The sequence below is a fragment of the Passer domesticus genome, chromosome 1 (assembly GCF_036417665.1).
Source record: "Passer domesticus isolate bPasDom1 chromosome 1, bPasDom1.hap1, whole genome shotgun sequence".
Lineage (NCBI taxonomy): Eukaryota > Metazoa > Chordata > Aves > Passeriformes > Passeridae > Passer > Passer domesticus.
Window position 1 is genome coordinate 902,755 of NC_087474.1, and position 21,696 is coordinate 924,450.

The 21,696-nt window shown below is 53.6% G+C and overlaps 1 protein-coding gene and 1 long non-coding RNA gene across 10 annotated transcripts in view; one reads left to right on the forward strand and one right to left on the reverse strand.

Annotated features, from left to right (window-relative positions):
* The window catches only part of MAP4 (microtubule associated protein 4), a 148,400-nt gene extending 137,691 nt beyond the window's left edge, over positions 1 to 10,709 (reverse strand). For all 6 annotated transcript variants that reach the window (XM_064410579.1, XM_064410414.1, XM_064410645.1 and 3 more), the window contains exon 1: positions 10,560 to 10,709. The gene's annotated coding sequence lies outside the window, so the exon portion shown is untranslated. The remainder of the gene's footprint in view (positions 1 to 10,559) is intronic.
* Positions 10,710 to 10,778: 69 nt separating this feature from the next.
* On the forward strand, positions 10,779 to 21,382 carry LOC135297046 (uncharacterized). Of its 4 annotated transcripts, none has more exons than XR_010359082.1 (3): positions 10,779 to 10,830; positions 14,941 to 15,037; positions 18,773 to 21,382. It is a non-coding gene; the product is annotated as an uncharacterized LOC135297046 (long non-coding RNA). The 4 variants fall into 4 exon arrangements; XR_010359114.1 differs by lacking the exon at positions 10,779 to 10,830 and adding an exon at positions 10,838 to 10,872; XR_010359174.1 differs by lacking the exon at positions 10,779 to 10,830 and adding an exon at positions 11,698 to 12,074.
* The last annotated feature ends 314 nt before the right edge of the window (positions 21,383 to 21,696 follow it).

Genomic DNA, 21,696 nt, shown 5'->3' on the forward strand with positions numbered 1-21,696 from the left:
CTCTGGAAACTCCCATTTTTACCCCAAGGACAGCAGGAAAAGGCAGGTTTCACTCTGGCTCCTGCACAGGGAGGGCTTGGCACTCCTGGGAGGGAAGGAGAAGAATTAGTTAGCTCCTGGAGACAAAGCCACATGCACAAATTCAAAAATAACTTCTACTCATGGCTTCAAATCCACCAGCCAAAGCCAACACAGCTCTTGGAGGGTCAGACTCGGAGACTTTGCTTGGGAGCAGCTTATGGAAGAGAGGAAGAGCAGCTTGGAAAGGGTTAAATCCTCCAAGAGGAATCCTAGGAGTGCACTGGACAGCTCTGTCCTCATCACAACCTTCCTTGCACTGCTCTGCCCTGGTCACTGCCTCACTTAATTCCTTAAATGTGTTCCTCTCACTTTCCCCAGAGCACTCGAGTTACCCGTGCCCTCCTCAGTGAATTTCCTATTCTCCTGTCTCACAGTCAGCCACCAAAATAACTTTTCTATTCTCCCAGTGTCACTTTTGGAGTATTTCCTTCTCTCATTATATAACCACGGAGCTCTGCTTTAAAAGGGAATCTCCTTTTATCACAGGAAGTCAAACCCCAAGGGGAAAAAACATCAAGTCTGTGGTATGTTTAAACAAGACACCATCAGCTGATGCCAGCCAGAGTCAGGATTTCTGGGAGCAGTGTGCTCCAATCACCTTTTCTTTTTAAAAGCAAAAAAAAAAGAAGCCCACCCTACACTGAATGAATGAATCTGAATACATTGATGGCCTAAAACAGGATCTGAGAAAACAAATATGGGAGAAAAACCAGCAGCTGGGAGCTTTGGAGAGAGCAGAGGGAAACCTGTGGCACAAAGAGCTCAGGGTAATGAAGGGAAAAATGGAAATGGATGCTCTGGGGCTGCAGGGCTTTGTGAATCACAGCCTCTCACTCCTCCACCAGCAGCTGAAGGGGTCCCAGAGCTGCAGTGGCACTGAGCAGGGCAGGGGGCTCAGAAAAGCCCAGGCAGGGGCAGGTGCCAGGCTCTGCACACAGCGATGTGCCCACGGGCACAGTCTGTCAGCAGCAGCAGCAATTACTGCTCATTTCAAAACCTTCACTGCAGCAAACTCAGCTGCGAGGTGCAAGGAGCTCCCTTTATTTTATTTGAGGTTCCAACACCTTCAAATTCACGTTAATTCCTTCCAGGAGAGGGAAATCCCACGGAAGCTGCCAGCTAAGGGACACAACACACCAAAATAATGCAGAACAGCACGAGTGAAAGAGTTGTTACAGTTCCAAGAACAAGACAGTGACTGATGCAATGGAAGAATCTTGGGAAGTTGATAATGATAAAGGGTTTTTTTCCACACCATTAACACCCAGAGGTCTCAAATGTGCAGCTTTTGGGATAAATTTGGGTTTCAGCCACCAGACAATGCCGTGCAACACTGCTCTACATTCGTATTTAGAGCTATTAAATCCTGGCAAAACCATCCCCGCTTTTAAGGGAAAATAGAGGCAAATTATAGCATCCCTCCTTAAAAGTGAATTCCCCAAGCTGAAAATAGTTTGGACCAAAAGCAAATCAGCTTGAGTCACATCAAACCAGGGCTAATGCAGATATACATCCCTATAAATCCAGTCATTCACCAATTACACCCATGCAAGCTCCTAAGAGGGTCACTTCAGGACAAATATGTAATCCCAATGTGACACTTGATCCTATTGCCCTACATGCTCTGTCCAAATCCCAAAGCAAAAAAAAAAAAAAGTACATTTTATCTAAAAAAAACCCCAGTTAAAGAAAATCCAGCCCTCAGAACACGAGATGGAAATATCCTTTAATTCTCATGTCGTAAATGCTTAAATAGGTTAAAATACAGCCTAAGGAAAATTAATATGTGTGCTTTAAGCATGAAGATATCCTGGAAAAATTAACCCTGCAGATTACATACACTGCAGTTTCATATATAAATGCAAATTTGTGATATTAAATACAGCTCCAGCACCCAGAGCATCCTGCAGTCCCCACTGGGGTGGTGTCACAGGACACTGTGCCAACCCCACAGCATGGCATCCCAAAGGGCCTGAATGCAGGACTCGGCCTCAGGGACACCCTGAGGGTGTGACCATCACCCTGCACCACCTGCCCATGGAGGGGGAACCAACCTCCACTCTGGGGTCACATCCTGCACACCCGGGCAGGAGCAGACACTCAAAGCACCCAGAGCAGCTGCAGAGCTGAGCCAACACTCCCAGATCCAGAGATCTGGGATGGATTGGGCTGGAAGGGACCTCACAGCCCACCCAGTGCCACCCCTGCCATGGCAGGGACACCTCCCACTGTCCCAGGGTACCCCCAGCCCTGTCCAGCCTGGCCTGGGACACTGCCAGGGATCCAGGGGCAGCCCCAGCTGCTCTGGGAATTCCATCCCAGCCCCTCCCCATCCTCCCAGTCTCCCATCCATCCCTGCCCTGTGGCAGTGGCAGCCATTCCCTGTGTCCTGTCCCTCCATGCCTTGTCCCCAGTCCCTCTCCAGCTCTCCTGGAGCTCCTCCAGGTCCTGGAAGGTCACAGTGAGCTCACCCCAAAGCTTCTCCTCTCCAGGGGAACATTCCCAGCTCTGCCAGCCTTCCCTCCCAGCAGAGCTGCTCCATCCCTGGGATCACCCTGGAGCCTCCTCTGGGCTCTCTCCAGCAGCTCCAGCTCCTGCCCGTGCTGGATCCAGGGCTGGGGGCTGCACTCACAGCTGTGGAATCCACCACACCCCAGTGGGAATCCAGCACCAGGCCACCACACTCTCTATTCAATTTACTGCTGCTTATTTATACCACTTAAATCCACAGCTCCTGCTAAGTAAGAAGTTTGAATGATGCACCCATTAGCATCCAGAACCCTTTTGCTAATTGCCCTGATTTATGACTTAAAACAGAAACGATTCACTCCCACCACAAGAGTCCAAAGGAAGGAAGAGAGGGTGACTCAGTTCTTTGTCTCATCCTCTGCCTCCCCTGTCTGCAGAGCCTCATTCAGAGCCTCTGCTGGAGCTGCTTGGGCATTTTTCTCTTTGCTCTCCCAGTTTGGAAGTTTCCCATTAGCTAATTAACAGCAGTGAAAGTATCCACGGACAGCAGAAAAACTTCTGAGATTCCTTAAAACCAGTGCTGATAAGCAAAGGAGCATTTTTAACACTGCACTTAATAAAGCTGCAACAGAGAAATGGCTGAAATTGAGAGTTTAAACAGAAAAAACCCACAGAGAGGAATACAGCTCATCAACAACACCAGAATTCCCCAGCCCTGGAAGTGTCCAAGGCCAGGATGGACAGGGCTTGGAGCAGCCTGGGATGGTGAAGGTGTCCCTGCCCATGGCAGGGGCAGAATGAGATGATTTTCCAACCCACACCATTCTGGGATTCTAGGGAAAATTAACATTCCAAATTCAGAGCTGTGTTTGGTGTTAACAGCATTTCAGTGCAACACAAAGGGAACCTGGGTGCAGAGAGCAATGAGGGTACAGACAGGAATGAAGCACTTGGAACTGCTATAAACAGCACCAACAGTGACATTTTAAAACACTTTCTTTAATCTGCTGTTTACAGTTGGGTTTTCCTCAGTATTTCCAACAGCATTTCACATCCAACATCAATGCTGAGTTGACATCATTGCTGATTTTCCCCTCGAGTGTGCAGGGGAAGGGAGCAGGTGAACTTCCCAAGCAGATGTCACTTCATCAGCAGATGGCACTGCCAGGAGCACCTCCCAGGGACCCTCAGCCTAGCCCAGGGAACACCTCTCACCACTGTCCACCTCCTCCTCTCAGTGTGCCTGAAACCCAGGCAGACCTGAGCTCCTGAGAGTCAGGTGCTCAAAAACACCCAGTGCTTTCCAGAGGGGATTACAGGAAAAGAGTCAGTGAAGCACAACTTTCAGATCTGCATTTGCATCCTGCTCAGAGCAGTTCCAAGTGCTCAGTTCCTGCCCTGTCCTCACTGAGGTCTGCACTCAGGGTCCCTTTCTGATGAGCTGAAATGGAGTTAACAGCACACACAGCAGCACTGAATTTGGATTTGGGGTCTGGAGCATTTCCCAGGTGAGGAGAGGCTGCAGGAGAAATCCCCCCTGGGCTGCAGGGGTCCTGCCTGCTCTGCTCAGCCCAGCTTTCCCACCAGAGGACAGCCACCCTTTCCCCTGGAGAGGGACTCTGTGGAGATGAGGATGGAGCCAGACTCTGCTCAGTGACAGGACAAGGAGCAGTGGCCACAAAGCAAACCACAACAGCTCCAGCTCAGAGCAGGAGCAGCCTCTGTCCATGGAGGGGCAGAGCCTGAAACAGCTCCCAGGGGGGCTGGAGTCTCCTCTCTGGAGACATCCCAGACCTCCCTGGACACAGCCCAGGGACCCTGCCCTGCCAGGGGCTTGGCCTGGGTGATCTCCTTCCAGCCCCAGCCATTCTGGGATCCAGGTGTGCCTGGCAGCCTCAGCCTTTCCAATGAACTTGGCCAAGGATTTTTCACCCCAAGCTCTTACTCATCCCACTGAGAGCATTTCCCCATCACATTTTCCCCAGCAAAGCCAGTGTGCTGAGTGCTTGGCATCCCCTTCTCCAAGCAGTTTTTTTCTACTTCCCCTTTAACAGAATTGATGCAGCTTCTAAAATCAGCTGTAGAAATCCCACCTGAGCACTGACCCATTTCTCACTGCCCCATTTCACTGCACTGAACTTCTGCCACAACAACCTGACAGAAAGCATGAAGTGGAGGAGGGCTGGAACCTCAAACGAGTTTTGCTAGAAAAAAATCAATCATAATATGGAAACAAACCCTCAGTATCAACTCCTTGAAGGACAAACTGCCAGAGTATCTTCAGCCAAGAGCCAACACACAGCCCCTGCAAGAAACACGTGGGAGGAGGGAGAAATAAGAGCAGGTAAAAGCACCTCGATGTTTCTCTGTCCCTTCCAGAGGATTTTAAGCACTTCACAAACATCATTCAAGTTACATGGAGATATTTGCCCCAGTCCTCAGTGTGAGAGCTGAAGGTTTCCACTCCCAAGAATGAATTGAGCCCTGGCACTTCAGGAGTCGCAGCTCCAGAGTATGTAAACACACTTTGAAACTGCTCTGATAAATGCTCCCATAGCTTTACTTTGTTTAGAGCAAGTGTCAACACCCTAAATTCAGCTGAAAAACAGCTTTTGGGGATGATGTAGCTCTAATACAATTTTACAAAAGACAATGACTCACTCCCAGGCGGGAATGTGGTGGAAGTGTATGACCTAATGCTCAGAGACGTTGGCTTTTCCAAAAAGGTCCAGTTTGAGTATGTACAGTATCTCCCCAGCCAGTGAAGTTTTTCAAAAACAGAGTTTTTGCACACAGGAATTTACATAATTACCTCATTTTTTGTCTTTTTTTCCACACCTAGTCAAAATCCAAGCAGCTGATGTGCAGTTTCCCTACCCTCAGTTTCAGCCTTGTCCTTCCCCATCATCCCATCCCTGGGCTTGTTCTCCAGCCCATCCAGCCCTGGCTGTTGGAGGCCAGAGGAGCTCTGCCCCAAGGTGCCAGCCAGCACGAGGAGCCCCTCAGCACACAGGGATGGAGATGTTAAAATCCAAGTGTTAGGACACACCAGACATGGAACGTCAGCAGGACGAGCCTCCTCCACACTCAGCTGGATTCCCCACAGTCCTGCTGAGGCTCCTCCAGCTGTGAAGGGCTGATTTCTCAGATGTTCTCTTCAGCCAGCAGCTGGGCAGCTTTCTGAGGAGCTTTGTTCCAACACAAAGCCCAGAATCCTGGGATCCATTTACAACTCCCAGCCTTGCTGCTGCTCACAAACACCCGGATAAAAAAAGGGGCGAAGTGTAGGAGGAAAACAGGAGTGAGTGACACAGGCTAATCAGGATTTTAATCATGCTAATGGATGTGATTAACTGCATACTTGTCCCAGAAGCTCCTCGGAGTAGCCTGATAGCCAGCACGCAGCCAGGGCACGCTGCTCATCCCACCTTAATCCACAGCTACACCACTGCTGGCACGTCACCCGCCCAGGGTACACCTGGGGCTGAGCCCTCCTCCCACCCACACAGCCTCTCTTCCCTTTTGGGCAGGGGACAGACTCCAGCATGGTGTGTTAAACTTCCTTTACAAGGGCAGTTCCAGCTCCAGGAGGCTGGAAATCCAACCTTGGCGAAGGAAAGTTAATCCAGGGCCTGTTGCGTTACACAAACCTCCCTCGATAACACAACTACAACTCTTGTTTTTGTCTGCCAGTTTTGTTCAAATCACAGGGACACTGCGAGCTTTATCTCAGTGCTGGTATCTTGCTACTCCCCGGAGGAACTACCAATTCAGCAGTTGCCACTCTACCCGAGAAAAGTTCAGAGGCAGGGAGTAAAATAAAATAAGGCAAGGATTAAAAGAGCAGCGAGGAGCAGCCTTTTCTGAGAGCAAGGGAAGAAATCAGCCCCTTCCCTCCCTGTCTCCAGGGGAGCAAAGAATAAATAACCCAGCACCCTCCCAGCTTCCAGCAGACATTTCCAGGGAACAATGTGGAATACACCATCATTTACACGCACAGCCATTTCTATCCAGGGAGTTACCTACACTTCCCATTAACTCGGTGTCTCCTGTGTTTTCCACAGCAGCAACTGCAGAAAGCTTTGTTCTCCAGCATTCCAAAATATGGACTCTTATGGCAACACACAAAAATGAGTAATTTACTCAGAGGAGTCCAAGACTGATCTTGTTTGGGGCAAATCCTCAGCACTATCCTGAAGTAATTTTTTAAGAGTGCTAGAGCATCACACCAATGTCTGCTCATAATCCTTCAGGGTCAGATTTCCCAATAATTTCAAATAAATTTAATATTTAATATTTTCTAACATAATATTAAGAACCCAGAGCAACACAGGGCACCAGTGTGAGCCACAAGTATTTCATTCTTCTCACTACCAAGTTAAAATCTGCATAGCATCTACAGCAACTGATTTCACTGACCTTTTCTTCCCACGAGAAATTCCTTCCCATGTGCGCAACACTAAGCCATGGAATTGCTTTCTGAGCTGTAGGAGGAGAAACTCCCCCACGGGATGCAGGGGTCCTACCTGCTCTGCTAGCCCAGCTGCTCCACCACAATCTCCCAAGAACCTGCTCCAGAGGCCATCCACCCTTTCTCCTGGAGATGAACCCTGTGGAGATGATGCAGCACTGGTGGCTCCAGCTCAAGGCTCGAGCTCTCTGCCCCCTCCCATGTGCTCTAATCACAGACCCCTGGCTTCTCTGATCTACAGCTGACTATGATTTCATTTGCCTTCAAGGAGGAAAGAAAGAAAGCACAGAAATAATCAGTTCAGTTGCTGTTAAAGCACGAGGAAGCTGTGGACACAGACATTTGACTAAGCAAGAGTTTCATCTGTTTCATTTGAGTCAGAAAGCACAAACACAGAGTTCCAGGAAATAACTCTGCCTTTCAGAGCACTATCAGCTTCTTCAATTTGCCTTTGAAACTGCACAGGTACCTACACAAATTATAATTTTGTTGTCTGCAATCTGACTCGCAACAACACGATGAGTAACACGCCTTGAACTCTTCATTCTCCGCGGAGGAGGCTGGAATTTTATCTTCCAATCTATGTCTGGCCTAGCAAAATAAATTATTTGGGGTTTTTCTGGACCAAACCAAGGTATAGTCACACATTATTTCGCTTTCAAGTAACCATCACTTTCATTTGAATTGCAAGTAGCTTGAATTCATCCTGACAGACCTAAACCCTGTCTGACCAGTGGTTTCCCTGAGTCATAAGTTTGGTGCAGGTCAGAATTTGGGAGCTTGCACATCAAGACATGGTGCAGAGAGACAAATGCAGTCCAAGAACTGAGTGGTGGAGACATCACTGGCTCAGCAAACAGCAGGTGAGATTAAGCCTGAGGTACAGGAGAGCAAGAACATGCCAGGGGTGTAAACCAGACCTGAACTCTGCCACAACTCAGAGCTGACTGAATGGCTCAGACTCATTTATTTCTAGGGAAGACAGGCAACCACTCAAACACTACAGGGGTTGGGACCTCAAATATAATTACAGCTCCATTGGCTGAAATTACAGCTGTGTCAGCCCTTTTACCGGCAGGAATACGTAATTCATCTGGTTCAACTGAGCACTCTGAGCTCAGACTGCACATAACGAGCTTAAGGCTGGGAATCCAGCCCTGCCCCAGCCTCACCTTCTGCCCCTCCAAAAAGCCCAACTTGCTTCTGTTCCCACTGTGGCTCAGGCTGCTGGAGGCGTGGGGGTGTTTGATACCATCACAGAACAGTCTGGGCAATGCTCAAACCTTGACTGAAACTGCCTGGTGTCCCTGGGAGGGAACAGCTGAGTGCACTGAACCCAAATAGTTCAGAATTATTACTGCCACTGACCAGAGGAACTCCAGTTTGGTTCCAGCAGTGGCTGGGAGCCTTGGGTGGGATTATTCACCCCCTGGCCACTCCAAACAAGGCTGCTCTCATCACTTACCACAGCACTCACAGCCAAATCAGGCAGCTTGTTAGAGCAGCTCTCCAGACCTGCTGCAGCTGGCAGAGAGGAGCCCTGCTGTCCCACGGTGTCCCCACTCCTGGGAGCCTGCCTGGCATCAGTGGCCAGCACAGGCCAGTGCCTGGCACAGCCCTGCCTTTGGAGGAACAGGCTGATAAAGTCAGGATCTGCTGCCATAAGTGTCCTCCAGCAGCCTCCCCGTTTGCTCTTTAGGGCCAGGAGTGACATAATCCTCTCCTAATATCAGCTGAGGGCTCGGGGGGAACCGGGGTGACCCACAAACTGTACCCATGGCAACACTGGGCTCTAGCTGAACTCCCCAGGCTGGCATCTTCAAACCACTGACACTTCTTTGTATTAGCTGATCTTTCCCTGATGTCATTTCTGCAGAGACACATAAAAACAGATTTAATAATATCCACGGCCTTCAGCTTCAGAGTCAACAATCACAGCCACAAACAGATCAGCTATTCTGCTTCAAGCTTATTATTTGTCACTAACATGTAATTATTACCAAACAAAACAAAAGACACAGGATATTGCTGCTGTTGCAACAGCAAGTAAGTTAAGCTCTTTTTCAAACTGAAAAAGCCCATCTCTTCTGATGCAAGAAGGCACAAAAGAATAAAAAATTAAAAACTTCAAAAGAGCCTGTGAATCCTGCAAAATGCATCTGGAAGGATAATCAGAAATTTCATTGCCAAAAATCCCTAAAGTAAATTTGACAGCCAGGTCTGCCCAGACAATGTCACCTTTGTCATAACTGTATTGTCAACCTGAAAATTTTTGAGTTACAATTTCTCTTTCTCAAATAAAGGAGGAGTTAATTAAGCTGCAACAGCACCTTACAGATACAATACCAGCAAAATACACCAGATGGGACATCAGGCCCTGGCAAGGAGAAAAGGAGCTTCAGAGTTGTACAACTCCAGTGCAGTCCTGTCCCTTCAGTTTACAAAATGAAGCTACAGCAGCATCACATGCAGAGCAGGAGGAGCCCCGAGCAAGGCTTGTTACTCCACACTGAGACTCTGAGCAGGACTAGGATGGCTGTTGTATTATTCAAGAAGCCTTCCAGCTGGAATTGCAAACTGGGAAGAACATGATTCACTGAACAGATGATTCCAGCTTTAAAAACAAATAAAATCGGTTTTTAAAACTCTAAAATCAATGGGTTAATCTGCTATATCCATAGAGGAATCAGGGGAAGGAAATAAGTGAGGGAACAACCAAGAACCACCTAAAGAAAAGAGAAGTAAACCTCTAAGTTCAGGTTCAGGCTTTTAACACAGCCCTCGCAGAGAGGCAGAGCCTACAACGCCCATACTACCAGGATACACTTAGAAGCAGAACAGCATCTGCAGAACTCAAAACTTCACCGCCGTCAGCTTCAACTTATTACCAGCAGCCCCGCATCGCGCCGTGGCGAACATTTATTTAATCCCCGTACCGCCGTGCTCCGCAGGAGAAGTTTGCTCATCCCGAAAGCGGCCGGGCTGCGCGGCGATGACTGAGCACAGGCCTGGCCGGAGCCCGGCGCATCCCGGCCCGCCACACCCAGCGCCGGAGCCGCGCTCTGCCCATGCTCATCCCCGGCCCTCCTTATAAAGCCGGCAGCGAGGGACCCAGCGGGGAAGCACGGCGGTGAGGGCGGCGCGGGAAGTTTCCAGCCGTCCCGAGGAGAAGCGCGGAACCGCTGCGCCGCCCTAGAGCGAGAGCCGCGGCTCCGTGTGCCGCCCCAAGGGAGCCCGCGGGGGCAAGGCCGGGGAGCGCCCCGAGCCCCGGCCCCGCCGCTGCCCCCGAGCAACAAAGCCGCGCCCCGGCCGCGCCCGCTCCCTGCGCCGGCTCCCCCGGGAGATGCTCGGGGATGCTGCGGGCGCTCCCTGCGCGGCTCCCAAGCCCCGCAGACCCGGCCCGGCCCCGCGGACACCGGCGAGGCCGGAGCCCCCGCTCGGCCCGGGCCGCCCCTCCGCCGCGTCGGAGGGCGCCGCGCCCGCAGCGCGGCGTCCCCGCGCCCCGTCCCCGGCCGCAGCCCCCTCCCCGCGGCCTTACCGAGCGGCGGGGGCGCGGGGCAGCGCCGGGACGGAGGCGCCTGGCGAGTGTCGCTGTCCCCTGCGGGCCCGGCGGGAGGAGGAGCGGGGAGGGGAGCCGCGCTGGCCGCGCGCCGAGCGCACTACCCTGCTGCCCGCAGGGGGGCGGGGCTCGCGCCGTCCGGCCAATCAGCGCCGCGCCGCGCCCGGCGCCGGCCAATCAGCGCGAGCGCGGGCGGCGCGCGGCCGCGCGGGGCGGAGGCGGCGTTGCGGTGAACGGGCAGAGCGGTTGGGTGCGGCGCGGGGCGGGGCTGGAGGCGGGGCCAGCGGGGGAGGTGGGGCCAAGGGGCGGTGGTGGAGGACGGGGGCGGGGCTGAGGGGAGAGAGGAGCTGAGGGGACACGGCTGAGGGGAGACAGGAGCTGAGGGGACACGGCTGAGGGGGACAGGGGCTGAGGGGGACAGGAGCTGAGGGGACACGGCTGAGGGGAGACAGGAGCTGAGGGGGACAGGGCTGAGGGGGACAGGAGCTGAGGGGACACGGCTGAGGGGACACGGCTAAGGGGGACAGGAGCTGAGGGGATGGGGGCTGAGGCGGACATGGCTGAGTGGGGCTGAGGAGACACGGCTGAGGGGATGGGGGCTGTGGGGGACATGGCTGAGGGGAGCTGAGGGGAGAGAGGAGCTAAGGGGACACAGCTGAGGGGGACACGGCTGAGTGGGACATGGCTGAGGGGGGACAGGAGCTGGGGGGACACGGCTGAGTGGGACATGGCTGAGGGGGGACAGGAGCTGAGGGGACACGGCTGAGGGGACATGGCTGAGGGGACAGGAGCTGAGGGGACATGGCTGAGGGGGGACAGGAGCTGAGGGGACACGGCTGAGGGGACAGGAGCTGAGGGGACAGGAGCTGAGGGGGCATGGCTGAGGGGACAGGAGCTGAGGGGACAGGAGCTGAGGGGACAGGAGCTGAGGGGGCATGGCTGAAGGGACATGGCTGAGGGGAGACACGGCTGAGGGGAGACAGGAGCTGAGGGGGACAAGGCTGAGTGGGGCTGAGGGGACACGGCTGAGGGGAGAGAGGAGCTGACGGGATGGGGCTAAGGGGACACAGCTGAGGGGGACACAGCTGAGGGGGACATGGCTGAGGGGGGACATGGCTGAGAGGGGCTGAGGGTGCGCGGCTGAAGGGACAAGGTTAAGGGCATGAAGGAGACCCCAGCTTTGGGAAGGGTGATGTGCGGCAGGAAAGGGCGATATTTAAAGCGGCAGGGGAAGCCCTGGGAGCGTGTGCACGCCTGTGTGGCACGGCACTCGGGGCTGTGGAGGAGCTGAAGGAGGCTGCTGACAGAGCAGGGCCCAGGGACAGATGGAGCCCAGCCGCCCCTCCAGGTGGCCGAACAGCAGGGACCACTCGTGCTGCTGCTCATAATCCCCCGTGGCCCTTCTGGCCCAGAAAGGCAGCCCTCTGCGCGTGCAGGAGGGCAGGAGGAGAGCAGGAAAACAGGATCAAGGGATGAAGTGTAGATAGCAGGACGGTGAGGGATGAAGGGATGTGTTTTTACAGCAGGCACAGCTGCAGAGTCACAGAATGACAGACTGGCTTGGGTTGGAACTGACCTTAAGGATCATCCAGTGCCACCCCTGCCATGGCAGGGACACCTCCCACTGTCCCAGGCTGCTGCAAGCCCAGTGTCCAGCCTGGCCTTGGGCACTGCCAGGGATCCAGGGGCAGCCACAGCTGCTCTGGGCACCTGTGCCAGGGCCTGCCCACCCTCACATCTACCTTCCTTCAGTTTAAAGCCATTCCCTGTGTCCTGTGCCTCCATGCCTTGTCCCCAGTCCCTCTCCAGCTCTCCTGGAGCCCCTTCAGGCCCTGGACCTCCCGACCCCTGAGTGTCCCTCTTGTCACTGCTCTGCAGTCGGACACCGAGCCACAACTGAGTGTGCCCATCCAACTCCTTCCTCATCCAGCGAGTGCTCCATCCAGGAAATCCCTGTCCCTCCCCTCTGGGGACAAGGATGTGGTGTGGGACAGCGTGGAACACTGTGCACAAGTCCGGGTGGGTGACACCGGTCACTGTTCCCTCATCCACCTCCTGTCACCTCATCCATCACTGCTCCCTCATCCACCACCACTGTCAGCTCCACGTTTGCCCTCACTAAAACCATTTCCCGTGGCTGAAACTCCCAGGGACGAGCGTGAGGTGACACTGGGTTGGTGCAGTGACAGCAACCACGCGGGAGGAACATCCAGCCTCACTCTTCAGGGAGAAACCATTACAGCGTGCTCTGGGAGTTCACCCGGGCAGAAGGGAGGGACACTGTCCCCCGCCTGTTGACAGCCAGGCTCCTGCATGTCCCCGAGGGCTCTGTGTCACCCATCTGCCCAGAGGGAGCTGCAGAGCTACTAAATCATGAAAATACGGGACACGCTGGCCTGCCAGATAAGCAAATCAAAGCCCGGTGACTAAATTAAAACAAAAATAGGTGTGTCTCATGTCTGGTCACTGGAGGAGGAAACACCCTCGGCATGAGGTGTGGGAGGGGGCACACCCCATCCAGGCAGGGTTAAGCTGCACCCTCTGCCCACCCCTCTCCCAGCCTCCTGAGCCTGGGTACCTTTCCAGGGTTGGAGCTGGAAAGGGGAAATCCCGTGTCCTGATGAAAGGCAGATCCATAACAACTGCTTGTACCATGTGCTATTTTTAAGCTCTGAGATAAAATAGCATCCTGATGGTTCTGTTTGGGAGGGTCGGGCAGCAGTTTGAATTTCAGGGCTGTCCCAGCCTACCCTGATCATCAGACACTTAAAGATCCCTCTCTCTCCTCCGGAAATCCACCTCTCTTCCCCTCTGGAGCCTTTCTTTTCTGCTGTCTGTCTCCAAGACAGGGTGCACCCTGACCCTAGAGCAGGACAGTGCTTCCTGTGTCTGTGGAACAGACTCAGTAAATTTTAAAAATTTGGGTTACAACACAATAATACAACAAAAATGATTGGGTTACATCAGTGCATGTCCGACCACTGGGCTGATTGCTTTTGGCTTCTGAAAGAGCTTCTGGGTCATTCCTTCTAAATTCTGAGCCTAGAATTTATTCCCCAAAAAGAAAAACCTGAGAGCCCAAAGCCCGGCCTTGACTGCACAGTGATCACACAGGAGCAAACCTTTGGTGGATTAAGGACACGGTGTGCCCAGGCTTCCCCCTGTCACACCACAGCTCTGACACCTCACCCAAATCCCAGCCAGGTACACCTGGAATCAAAAAGCAGAGCCCTGTAAAGCCACAGGTGTGTCCATTGTAAAGCACAGATTGCAGCAGGCAACTGTCCATTGTAATCCAGGTATCCCTGTGGAATTGCACGAGGGCTTCTGACCTCCCCAAGCCTGGCTGTGTGACCCCGAGCTCCCAACAGCCCCACAGCTGCGGGATTTCCTTCCATGAAACCAAGGAAATCACAGAAGGAAGGAAGGAAGGAAGGAAGGAAGGAAGGAAGGAAGGAAGGAAGGAAGGAAGGAAGGAAGGAAGGAAGGAAGGAAGGAAGGAAGGAAGGAAGGAAGGAAGGAAGGAAGGAAGGAAGGAAGGAAGGAAGGAAGGAAGGAAGGAAGGAAGGAAGGAAGGAAGGAAGGAAGGAAGGAAGGAAGGAAGGAAGGAAGGAAGGAAGGAAGGAAGGAAGGGAGGGAGGAAGGGAGGGAGGGAGGGAGGGAGGGAGGGAGGGAGGGAGGGAGGGAGGGAGGGAGGGAGGGAGGGAGGGAGGGAGGGAGGGAGGGAGGGAGGGAGGGAGGAAGGGAGGGAGGGAGGGAGGGAGGGAGGGAGGGAGGGAGGGAGGGAGGGAGGGAGGGAGGGAGGGAGGAAGGAAGGAAGGAAGGAAGGAAGGAAGGAAGGAAGGAAGGAAGGAAGGAAGGAAGGAAGGAAGGAAGGAAGGAAGGAAGGAAGGAAGGAAGGAAGGAAGGAAGGAAGGAAGGAAGGAAGGAAGGAAGGAAGGAAGGAAGGAAGGAAGGAAGGAAGGAAGGAAGGAAGGAAGGAAGGAAGGAAGGAAGGAAGGGAGGAAGGGAGGGAGGGAGGGAGGGAGGGAGGGAGGGAGGGAGGGAGGGAGGGAGGGAGGAAGGAAGGAAGGAAGGAAGGAAGGAAGGAAGGAAGGAAGGAAGGAAGGAAGGAAGGAAGGAAGGAAGGAAGGAAGGAAGGAAGGAAGGAAGGAAGGAAGGAAGGAAGGAAGGAAGGAAATTTCCTTGGTTTAGTTTAAAATCTGATGTCTATTCTCTGCTTCCTGGGAGCAACCTCAGGCCACACTCCATTTGTTGCCTCCCCACATACTTCACCTGTGCAAAAATTCAAAGCATCTCCTTTATCTTTGTTTGTCCCTCTGAAGAAAATAACCTGTTTTCTTTCCACTTGCTTTTCCAGACTCCGAGTCCTCCCCATCTCCATGTGGCCTGGAAGGGAGGGCAGCAGGAACCAATGTCCTTGGTGTGAGGCAGACAAGATCTGTGAGACGCCAGAGGTGTGTCTGTCCTTGTCCCAGCACAGGGGGGTTTTGTTTGGTGGGGTTGGTGGCAGGAGAGAAGGTGTTTAGGCAATGGCTCTGCCCTTTCATCAGGCCAGACAGGGAAAGTGGCTGTGGAAAAGGGAAAGGGCCCAGCTCATCTCCCTAAGGAGTCACTCCTGGCCAGCCCCATTAGCCCAGCAGGGCAGGTAGGGCAGCCAGCACCGGGCTGCTCTCAGCGTGGGCCTGGCCCGTGCTGGGTGAGTCCCCTGTGGGCACCAGCAGAGCTGGAAAGGGAAAGCTCGGTCTGGGGAACGCTCGTTTGTCACTGCTTTGATGGGAGCCGCTGCAAATGAAGGACGCTGGGTGACACAGGCCATCCCAGGGCACTGACAGCACAAGGGTTGGAGATAAGAGTAATGAACCCGGCAGCTTTCCTGCCTGTTTGGCAAGAGTTTGTCATCCCCTGCCCAAAGCAGGGATGTGGGTGCCCACAGGGGCAGCACTGCAGGGTCTGCCCGAGCTCCAGGGTCTGTCCAAGCCCTGGGGTCCGCACAGGCTCTAGGGTCTGTCCAGGCTCTAGGGTCTGTCCAGGCTCCAGGGTCTGTCCAGGCTCCGGGGTCTGTCCAGGCTCTGGGGTCTGCCTGAGCTCTGGGGTCTGTCCAGGCTCCGGGGTCTGTCCAGGCTCTGGGGTCTGTCCAAGCTCCGGGGTCTGTCCAGGCTCCGGGGTCTGTCCAGGCTCTGGGGTCTGCCTGAGCTCTGGGGTCTGTCCAGGCTCCGGGGTCTGTCCAGGCTCTGGGGTCTGTCCAAGCTCTGGGGTCTGCCCGAGCTCTGGGGTCTGTCCAGGCTCCAGGGTCTGTCCAGGCTCCAGGGTCTGTCCAGGCTCCGGGGTCTGTCCAGGCTCCAGGGTCTGTCCAAGCTCTGGGGTCTGCCCAGGCTCCGGGGTCTGTCCAGGCTCCAGGGTCTGTCCAAGCTCTGGGGTCTGCCCGAGCTCTGGGGTCTGTCCAGGCTCCAGGGTCTGTCCAGGCTCCGGGGTCTGTCCAGGCTCCGGGGTCTGTCCAGGCTCCAGGGTCTGTCCAAGCTCTGGGGTCTGCCCAGGCTCCTGGGTCTGTCTGAACTCCAGGGTCTGTCTGAACTCCGGGGTCTGTCTGACCTCCAGGGTCTGTCCAGGCTCTGGGGTCTGCCCAGGCTCCAGGGTCTGTCTGACCTCCAGGGTCTGTCCAGGCTCCGGGTCTGTCTGACCTCCAGGGTCTGTCCAGGCTCCGGGTCTGTCTGACCTCCAGGGTCTGTCCAGGCTCCGGGGTCTGTCCAAGCTCTGGGGTCTGTCCAAGCTCTGGGGTCTGCCCAGGCTCCGGGGTCTGTCTGAACCCCAGGGTCTGTCCAGGCTCCAGGGAAGTGGCGCTGCCAGGGCTGAGCTGTCACTCCTCACATCCCTCACTCATCCCGGACAGGCAGCAGAGCCCGTGCAGGGGTCATGTCCAAAAAGGAGCACCCAGCAGTGCAGTCAGTAAGTAATGAACCTGAACTGTAACGAGGAGAAAAACTCATGAAGCAGATCTGGAAAGAATTTGAGTGGAATTGCCTCCACACTTAGAACAGCACCCACAGACTCTCATCTTTAGGAAATTTTGTCTCATTCACTTTTGAAAGTGCATGTCTGTAAGCAGCTTGGAGAGTTTGAATACAAAACAAATGTCTCATCACTGCCCTATCACGGATCAGGGATGCAAGGAGAAGGTAACTACTCAATGAGGCAGGACGCTGCTCTGGAGACAACAAAAGCATCGTGGGTCACTGGCAGACATTTGCCAGCCAGACAGGGGCTGTTCTGCTCATCAAAGCTGACTCCAGCACAATGGAAGGCATGGAATTTCGGCCAGGGATCCCTGCCATCCCAGAGACCTGTCAAGGCTCTCTGACTGGTCATGGGATTTGCCTTGCAGCTGGCACACCCCGTGATCTCCTGATCTGGGATCTCTCCATCAGCTGTAACCTGGTGTGGAGCCACAGAGGAAGAGGAGGAAGAGGAGGAAGAGGAGGAAGAGGAGGAAGAGGAGGAAGAGGAGGAGGAAGGTGGCTGGGGGCTGCACTGATGCTGGGGCAGTGACTTCCATTGCCAAGAGCTCTGTAGTCCCAGAAAACAGCTCCTGCTGCTGTCCTGCACCACAGGTCCTGCTGTGGGTGACCTGGGACACTTCCCACACACAGCTCGGGAACAGGAGCTTGGCATTTCACATGTGGGAAGAGGAGAACCTGCAGAGGCTTGTCAGGATGCAGGAGCTGATATTTGCATCGTTCTTTCTCCAAGCAGAGTCCTGGGAAGCACAGGACAGCCTGGCCTTCTGGAGGGCTTCATCCTGCTCCTCTGGACAGGGCTGTTAGTATCAGAGCTGATCTCTTCTCTAGCCTGGGCCTTCATAAACCAAGCCCAATTATTCTGAGGCAGAAAAATCTGTGCTGTAATGACAGAATGAAATGTCCTCAGGAGTTTGCGCGTAGCCTTAAGTTACCTTTTATAAATAGGTTAACAGCTGGAGGGCCCGTGGTTGTTTAAAGGGAAAAGACATACAGGACATGCCCTGTATGATATGTTCCATCCTAAGCAATTCTGCCACTCTGCTGATTTATATCTGCAGATTAAAGGATTTGCCTTTCAATCAAATTATTCTCCTCAAACTCCCAAGTAGGGGACAGAGGGGATTGTGACATTCCCCACTCGGTGCAGCTCTCCCTGGTGCAGCCATGGATGTTTTCTTCCTTGCTGTGCAAAACACGCAGCTCCCAAATTACTCCTGATCACTTGGATGGTGATTTGCTATTTCTGTCCTGCTTCTGGTGCACAGGACACTTGGGGGACAGGAGAGGGTGAGAGGTCTTTGGGCCCTGAGGAGCTCCCAGCCCGAGCTAGACAGAGCATGTAACCAGGACTGACAAAAGCTGCCTGATGAGACAGAAGACGACTGTTCTGAGGGAGAGCCATCTGCAAAGAGCCCTCTCCACCAGGCCTGAGGGTCTGCAAGAAGTTTTGTGCAAGTCATTCCCTCCACTGGCAAGGACAGTGTGCCAGGGACCAGGACCTGGGTGGTTTTATTGACTGTTCCTTCCCCAGGGGAGCAGGTACAAGATCAGGTGCAGAGAGCAGGAAAGGGGAAAGTTCTGACCACTCACCTGCAGGCCTGAGGGTGCTGATATGAAGGACACAGCATCCAGAAGATTTCCAGGTCTCTGCTGTGAGACCTGCTGGCATTGCTGGGACAAAGAGAGGGAATTGTGAAAGGCAACCAAAGGCCACATCTGGGGTGGGGACAGCTGTGCCAGGTGTGCTGTGCCAGGTGTGCTGTGCCAGGTGTGCTGTGCCAGGCACAAGCAAAGCCAGGCCAAACAGGAATGATCTCATGCTGAGTCTCCTCCTGGGCTGCTTGGAGCTCTGGGACAGGACTTTTCAGAGCACACACTTTTCACAGCACTCCTCAGGACTACTCTGGGCAATGCTGGGACCCAGCAGTCCACTTCTTTCTGAGTCCTCCTAACCCAGGGACAACACTTCCTTGTGGCTGTAACTTACAGAGGGTGGTGGTCCTGCCTTCTAATTCCTCTGGTTTCATGTTACAATAGAAAAAACAATGGAGGCTTTCTGCTGCATCTTCCATTCTGCCATTCAGAATTTGCTCTGCTTCCATCACATCTTTTCTCACCTCTCCTGAGGTGGCTGATCTCTCAGTGTCTCACCACCTGCTCTCCTCTCTTCCACAGGTGTCCCTCCTGCTCTTGGTGAACTCTCCTGAATCTTGCTGTGGGAATTGCCTTTGGAAAGGCTGGGCTGTCTCCATGCATTCCCTGCACCACTCATCCATGTTCCAATACTTCCATCTCCCTTCATCTCCCTTCCCTTCAATCTCTGGCACCGTGCTCCTCCTGCTCCAGCCTGGGCAGAGGTCAGGACACTGTGTACAGTAGTGCCCAGACCTGATTTTGGAAATGCCCCTTTAAAACCTGACTCTCACGAAGTCCCCCTGGCCATGGGGATGGCTGGGGGCACTTTGACTGCCTGAAGAATTCCCAGGATGTTTTCAGTTGTTTATTTTCAGTTTGGGCAGCCAGGCCATTTGCATGCAGCCTGTGAAGGACGTGTGTGCTGGGCAGGACACGTGTGATGCTCCTCCTGAGCTGTGCAGCCACTGCTGGCCCTGTCCTGCACACTCAGCACTCCAGGCATGCAAATAAAGGGTGTGTGGCTTTCATGCAGATGCTGCAGCTTTAAATATGAGCTGCACAGGGAAATTGCATGAAAAACACCTTTTCAGGCTAGAAGCCTGTGTGGATTAAAGGCAGCGTCACCTCAGCAGCAAGGGCAGAGCTCTGCTTGAGTGGAGAATTCCTGGTTTGGCTGGGAAGGGACCTTGAGGATGATCCCATTCCACCCCTGCCATGGGCAGAGGGGCCCAACCCTCAGAGCAGCTCCGTGCTGGGCTGGACTGGCAGCTCCCAGTGCCAGGTGACAAATCCCACACGGCTCCACAGCCCTGGAACATGGACCTTCCACACCAATCCCCTCACCAGGAAGGTTCTTCAGGCTTGGAAAAGTTTCCTGCCTCTGCTCCCAAGCCCCTGCTGCCAGAGCAGAGCAGAGTGAATCAGCTCAGCCTGAGGCTGGGGCAGAGAGGGGAACTCTGAGGAATTGTCTCACATCCAAAGCTGGGGTGAGGACAGGGAAGGGACAGCTGGGGTGAGGGTGTGACTGCAGAAAGTGGGCCCAAGGAGCAGAGTGAAAGTGCAGCACAGGCTGCAGCAGAGCTGCTCCAGTTACAGCTGAGCCAGAGGGTGCCTGACGGTGGAATTAAAAGTTGCCTGGAAATGCTGAAGGATGAAACTCAATCTGTCATCTAATTTAATCACCACGTTGGTAAAGCCCAGCTTTCTGGAAGAGACAACATAAACACAGGCTCTAGAAGGAGATTTCTTCCCTTGGGACTCCACAGCAGACCTGGAGACCGGATTGTGAAATTCCATCATTGCAGGGAAGAAAAAAATGCCAATAATATCCAAAGCTTGTGCTCAAAGGCCACAAACTGCCATGATTTCTCTGCATCTCTTTCTGCTCTTGCTTTTAAGACACGAGAGCTGGGGGAAATGACAGCAGCTCTCAGTACTGTGGGGGAGAATTCCCATTTAAATTCTTATTCATCTCCCAAAAATGAGTGAATTTAAGGAAGGGGCGGGAGGGGGTGAATGTGCTGCAGTTGCTTGGAATAGGAATACAACCCATTATACAAAGCATGGAAAATAATGATAATCCAAGGGGAAAAAAAATCTTGGCAGGCCATGAAATTCAAAAAAGGCAGAAAACTAGAAAATCTGAGCAATGGCAGAAGCAAAAAGACTGAGAGACAGCCCCTTTCCAGACTTTTGAGAGATAAAACAGCCTTTGGGGAGAGCAGGCAGGTCTGAGGGCCCAGCAAAGGAGGCTGTTGGCAACTGATCTTAAGTATTATCTTGGCATTTTAATTTTTGCAGCCAAGAGGATTTATCACAGAAAACAGCAGGGCAGCAGACAGGCAGGAATTAAGGAAAATTTAGGCCCCCACCTCTGTGAATTGATTATAATTGGAAGCATCCACCAGCCAAGGATCCAGGCAACCAAGCAGCCCAATTCAGCTATTTTCAAGGTTTTGGTAAACTGAATGAATCCCTAATAGCAGCACTCAGCTGTGGAGTGGTGTCTGCATTAAAAACTGCTTTTAAGGGGAAGAAAACAAACTCTGAAGGAATCAAAGCCCCCCTTGTCCAATCCACTCCCAAATTATCCGATGTGAAGGTTTGTGGCAGCTGGGAAAGCGAAGGGCATGAAATGCCACACCAAGTAGGTGATAAAGGAACGAGTGCTGAAGACAGCTATAAATAGAGGTGTTCAGTGCCAGCATCAGGCACTGAACAGGGAATGGTACAGGCACAGCAAGCTTGGGAAAAGGCTCCTGGAGAAGGAGAGGGGAAGATGACAGGAGAGTCGTGAAGATCAGAGAGCTCCGTGGCAATTAACTCGTGTCAGGGACAGATGAAGGCGCTGGCGACAGACAAGGGAACCCTCAGGACATCAGGATGCCACGTGAAAGGGGGGACGTGGTGGCTGGGGAGCCTGAATGACTCAAGGAGCCTTTCCCAAATTAAAGCCAGTCCCCAAAGGTCGTTACACACCATAATGAGACACCCAGTGCAGTCTCTGCTCAGGAGCAAATCCTCTGCTCCTCAGCTGGCCCAGGCTCAAGCCCTGTGAGCCACAGACTCGCTGAGGGCACGTGGGAGAATCTCCCACCCTCCCAGCAAAGAATTTCCTCTTAATAAACAATCTAAATGTACCCTCCTTCAGCCAAAGCCATTCCCTGTGTCCTGTCCCCCCATCCCTTGTCCCCAGTCCCTCTCCAGCTCTCCTGGAGCCCCTTCAGGCCCTGCCAGGGGCTCTGAGCTCTCCCTGGAGCCTTCTCCTCTCCAGGGGAACATTCCCACACGGGGTGGATTGAACCTGAATTGAGGTAACAGGGAGTTTGGAATGCTGTGGGGTCATTTAGTGCCCAGACAGATGGGACAAGGCATTTAAGGTGTCCCAGCATGTCCCTGAGGGTGACCTTCAGGCCATTCCTTCCAAGAGGAGCATCCACAGTCCATGGAAGAGCTGCTGGAGT